Source organism: Crocodylus porosus, unplaced genomic scaffold (assembly GCF_001723895.1).
Source record: "Crocodylus porosus isolate Cpor-Errol unplaced genomic scaffold, CroPor_comp1, whole genome shotgun sequence".
Taxonomy (NCBI): Eukaryota; Metazoa; Chordata; order Crocodylia; family Crocodylidae; genus Crocodylus; species Crocodylus porosus.
In genome coordinates, this window is record NW_017728886.1 from 52,675,597 (window position 1) to 52,681,416 (window position 5,820).

Here is a 5,820-nt window from a genome sequence, read left to right on the forward strand (position 1 = left end):
AGGGCGGCCCGGACGGGAGCGGAGAGCATGGCTGGCTCAGCCCCTGCCTAGCAGAGCTCGCGGAGTGCTCTCCCCTGCGCTCCTGCCCAGCAACTCTGCAGCTTGCAGCCTCAAGTTTTCCCTTATATATCCGCAGGCGCTTGGCATTCATTCAGGTGTGAAGTGGATTGATTCAGAATGAAAACACAAGAGAAGGGGTGGGCTGCCTCCCTCCCGGCCCGCGCAGACATCTTCCCAATGGCAGAGCGGGCTGCAGGAGAGGCGGAGCCAGCTCTGCTAATTGCAGGATCCCGGGCTGGGGCTTCGGAGGGGGTCAGGAAACTCTGTGAACTGTCTGGCAGCAGAGACACAGATTGCACGGGCTCTTCTGCCCTTTCCTATGTCCTGCGCGGCTGGGATGTGCTTGAAGCCAAGTGTCAGCATTGCCCCTGTTATGCGGAGTTACCAGTCCTAGAATGTGCTTTGGAGGAAACTTTGTCAGCTGAGCAAAAAAAAAAAGGGTGGGGGGATGCTAGAGGTTGTAGAACTCACAGAAAACTGCAACGTGCACCCAATCCACCTAAAAGACGAATTTTTAAAAAATACCGTCAATAATTTATGGCCTTGCCTCCAGATAGATTTAAATAATGCAGCTTTGATCAACACGGAACATCGCTGGAGAAACCACTTGTGCTAGGGGATTCGCCTCTTCCCAATGTGCAGAGTTTCAAGCACAGGCTTCTGTGTCACTACTGGTAATAAGCAATTCCTCTAGGCTTCTCAGTCCACCTACATCCATATTCATGTCCCTTCATTAGACTCATTCACCAAACCAATCTTTTTTAAGTGTAATACATTGCTTAAAGTAAAACCTTTTTTTAATTTTAAATGTATTTTTTCATGCAATAAACTATCACAAAGAGCAAAGAAAATACTTAATTTGACACATTTTCTTGTTTCTCATACTGATTTGATTTTCCATGTAATTTGGCGTACAACCTATTGGCTAAACTCAGCTAATGGTGTGAACCTAGATAACTCCATTGACATCAAAACCTGCTGGTGAGTGACTTTGGCCCTACAGGTATTAATTACACAAAGAACTGTGCATGTCTATTTTAAAAAACTAAAATATTTTATCAATAGTAAATTTCTTCTTCTAAAGAAGAACAGAATTGTCCAGGAAATCACAACAATATCATACTCCAATGGTCAGAGTCTACTGTCACATACACTAGTGCAACTCAGTTGAAAACTATGACGTCACTCAGATTTCAATTGCTGTAATGAAAGGACAACCAGGTCACAATTAAAATTTACCTTTAAGTGCCTGGGACAAAATCCCAATACTTCAGAAGAAATGAGTTTTTCTTATCAAGGACATTTGTCTTCATCACCAAGACTTTGATCCTGTACCATTGAAGTCAATGGACACTACAGTTTTATTTCAACAGGAGCAGAAGCAGATCCACAATCACCGCCCATCTGACAGGCTCTGCCTAAGGCACAGAGGAATAACAGAAGTGTTGCAAGACAGGGCAGAGGTATGCTGGAAGAGCTGTGTGTGAAGAAGCTTGATCAGTACCTGTCTGTATTATAGCAAGCCCAACCCAATTCTGGAATAACAGGAATGTTGCAAGGCAGAATAGAGATGTGTGGAAAAGCTTGATCCATTCTTGGCTATACTTGGACTAATTCCAGCCAAAGCTATCACTTCCTTACTTTAATGAACATCAAATTCACCCACAAAGTTACCTATGGTGTGAAATCCATTTTCCTTTTTATGAGCCAGTTACAAAAGAAAGGGTTTTTTTAAACTAAATTGTTCATGAATGTATGTCTGTTAGAAAACTAGCAATACTAGTAAATAATTTTTCTGTAACACTGGATAACTAAAATTATACTTTTTGAACTGTAGAAGTTGTACCTTCTTTTTTCTGTAACTATAGTTTATACAAGGCTGAATACTTTTCTCCTTCCTCTATAATGTGTTTTGTGAACTGATATGGTCTGAATATAATATAAATCAAATATATTGTTTATTGTGTAATTATCCATCGTACCTAAGGCAGCAGTTCCCAATCTCTGACAGACTGTGTACCACCAATTTAAAACAATAAAACCTTAAGTACCACCAGCACATTTTTGTCATATAAGGTAATTATACAAATCTGTTGGCATGTACCACTGCCGGGTTGTCTGTATACCGCTAGTGGTACCTGTACCACAGGTTGGGAACCATTGACCTAAGGCAAAGTATCTAAAATAAAGGCTGTACTTCCTAAAAAAGTCATAGGGCTGGAAGGGACCTTGAAGGATCATCAGGTCCATGAGCAGGAAAGACATCTGAGGTCAGGTGACCCCAGCCAGGTGACAGTCTAGTCTTCTCTTGAAGACCTCTAGGGCTGATGATTGAACCACCTCTGGGAGGAGCTTGTTCCATAATCTGGACACCCTAGTTGTGAAGAAGTTTTTCCTAATGTTCAGCCTGAAGCTATCTTCCAGGAGTTTGTGGCCATTGTTTCTAGTTTTCCCCCAGGGCACCCTGATGAATAGTTGTTCACCAAACCCTTGCTGTATGCCTCTGATATAGCAGTAAGCTGCAATGAAATCCCCTCAGCCTTCTTTTCTTTAGACTGAAGAATCCAAGATCCCTCAGCTTCTGCTTGTATGGCTTGCTATGCAAGTCTCTAATCATACAGGTGGCCCTTCTCTGGATCCTCTCGAGCTTTAGCACTTTCTTGTTGAAGTGCAGTGCCCAAAACTGGAAGCAATACTCCAGAGGCAGCCACATCAATGTTGAGTAAAGCAGGAGAATCACTTACTTGGTTTTACTGGAGATGCATCGATTGATACATACCAGAGTTGTATTGGCCGTAGCGGTTACTGCATCACATTGCCAGCTCATATTCATGCTTGGGTCTATTGTTACCCACAGATCCCTTTCATTTGTAGTGCTGGTCAGGTTGTGTTGCCCAGCCTGTAGGTGTGCTGGGGGCAGCACTTTGCATTTCTCTACATTGAACTTCATCTGGTTCCATTCTGCCCAACATGCCAGCCTGTCTAGGTCTGCTTGTATCTGCAGCCTATCTGCATGTGTGTCCACGCAACCCCCCTTATCTTGGTGTCATCTGCAAACTTGGCCAATGGACTTTTCACCCCCTTATCCAGGTCATTGATGAAGATGTTGAACAGCACTGGGTGAAGTACCGATCCCTGGGGTACGCCACTGCCCACATCTCTCCAGGACAACACCAATCCATTCATTTGGACTCTCTGCATCCTACCCCGTGATCAGTTTCGCACCCACTTGACAGTCCCACAATTGAGCCTGATATCTTCCAGTTTTCTGATCAGTACCCCATGGGATACCAGGTCAAAGGCTTTCTGAAAGTCGAGGTATGTGATGTCAACTGCTTTCCCTCATCCAGGTGACAGCACCTGATCATAGAAAGAAATGAGGTTGGTAAAACAAGACATGCCCACAACAAAGCCATGCTGGCTATCATTCAGTATCATGCTTTCTTCAAGGTTGTCACAGATAGCCTCTTTGATGAATGTTTCTAAGATTTTCCCTGGAATAGAAGTTAAGCTAATAGGTCTGTAGTTTCCCAGGTCCTCATGTTTCCCCTTCTTGAAGATGGGCACAACACTGGCCCTCTTCTAGTCCTCTGGGATTTCTCCAGAGGCCCATGATTTTTGAAAGATCTTTGCCAGGGGCTCTGCGATTACTTCGGCCAACTCTTGTAGCACTGTTGGGTGGTGTTCATGTGGTCCTGCTGATTTATATGCATCTAATTTCTTTAATTGATCATACACCAGTTCTATGGCAATGGTGGGAATGGTGTCAATCCCGCTCTGCTCATTCTGTGCCCTTCCTGGCATGTTGTTCCCCTTGGTCTTGTGAAAGACTGAGGCAAAGTAGTCATTTAGGAGTTCTGTTTTTTCCTGAGTGGTAGTGACCAGGTATCCTAAGGCATTGAGCAGCAACCCCACATTCCCATGTTCTCCTTTTACTTCCTTCAGGGTCTCTTCCAGCCCTATGACTTTTTTAGGAAGTACAGCCTTTATTTTAGATACTTTGCCTTAGGTCAATGGTTCCCAACCTGTGGTACAGGTACCGCTAGCGGTATACAGACAACCCGGCAGTGGTACATGCCAACAGATTTGTATAATTACCTAATATGACAAAAATGTGCTGGTGGTACTTAAGGTTTTATTGTTTTAAATTGGTGGTACACAGTCTGTCAGAGATTGGGAACTGTTGCCTTAGGTACTTCCTATGTAGCTAAAGAAGGTCTAATGTTGTCCTTGATTCTTGTAGCTAGTTTTAGTTTGGTTTCTGCCTTAGCTTGCCTAATCTGGTTTCTACAAGTACAGGCCATTGTCAAGTAGTCTTCCTTAGAGGCTGTCCCAAGCTTCCATTGTTTATATGCCTCTTTCTTTTTCTGTAGGAGGGCTGCAACTTCCCTGCTTAGCCAAGAGGGTTTTTTGACCCTTCTGCTACTTTTTATCTGTAAGGGAATATCCTAAAGTTAGGTGAAGAACATTGGGGAATTATCTTGTTTGAAATTTTAAACATAAACGCTTTCAAAAATGAGCACAGGGAGTTTTATGGCTATTTGCTAGGGACCTAATCCAGCAAAACATACCCTCATCTCTTATAGACTTCACTGAAGGGAAGTTAGGGGTACAGCCTCTGAATTAGAACTTCCTTGACCTCAAATGCTGGAAGTGTGAAAGAAAAAATGGAAGAAAGTTTGGTCATATCTAGTTCACTTTCCCTTTCAGCATCCACTCTCTGCCACTGTGTGACACAGGATACTAGGCAAGATGGACTTATTGTCTGACACAGTGGATGCGTCTACACAAGATTCTACATCGGCACAATGACAAGCTACAGCAATGTAGCTCATTGTTATGATGACGTAGAATCGGTGGGCATAAGTGGTGAGCTACTGTGCAGTAGTTTGTTGCTACTATGCAGTAGGGCTGAAAACAACCCATGTGGTGCCAGAACTGCACAGTACCACTGGTTACTGTGTAGTCATTTAGTACTTGCTAAAAGCTAAAGCAAGTACTAAATGACTATGCAGAAACAACTGCGCATTCAGGTGCACATGTAGACGTGCCCAGTAAATGGCAGAACTTGTGTTCTTAAAGTTCATAATTCTTACTTAATACCTTTCAAATTGGGCTACGTAAAAACTCCCACCCCACCATTGCCAACCACTTGCCACCAGCTAGGCTCAATTATTAGAGAAGACTTGAAGACTAGTCCCCCCAAGGAGCTAAAGAAACTGTTCAGTTCATTCCTGAACTTAGTGGTTGTAAGAAAAATATCTGAGATCCCCTGTGAGGGTTTTATTTGCTCAGCATTTCTGCTCAACATGTCAGTGAGGCTCTTCAGATTATGAGATGATTTGGGCTCCAGTGGTAGGTAAGTGCTCAACAGTCTGTTTTCTATCAGATTCAGGGGGTGCAATCTCTCAGCATTTTCAGTGCTTGAATGAGACAGGGAGATGGCCAAGAGTCCAGAAACAATAGAAGTTAAATTGACAAATCAAGGGATTTGCTTAGCTTTTGTGAAAAAAGATCACGATGTAGAGGTGTTTCTTTATGATCAATATGCCATGGATTGCCAGATTAAATGTCCTGTGCCAAGTTTAATCAGGTGTCAAAAGCCTAGGATGTAGAGACATTCCTTCCTTCATTTGTGCACTCGGTCTTGGACTACTACAATGTACCCTGCACTGGCTCCTCTTATTCCAGATATCAGCTACAGTTTGTAAAGAACATTGCTCCCAGCTTAGTTAGTGATATTGACTATACACAAGATCT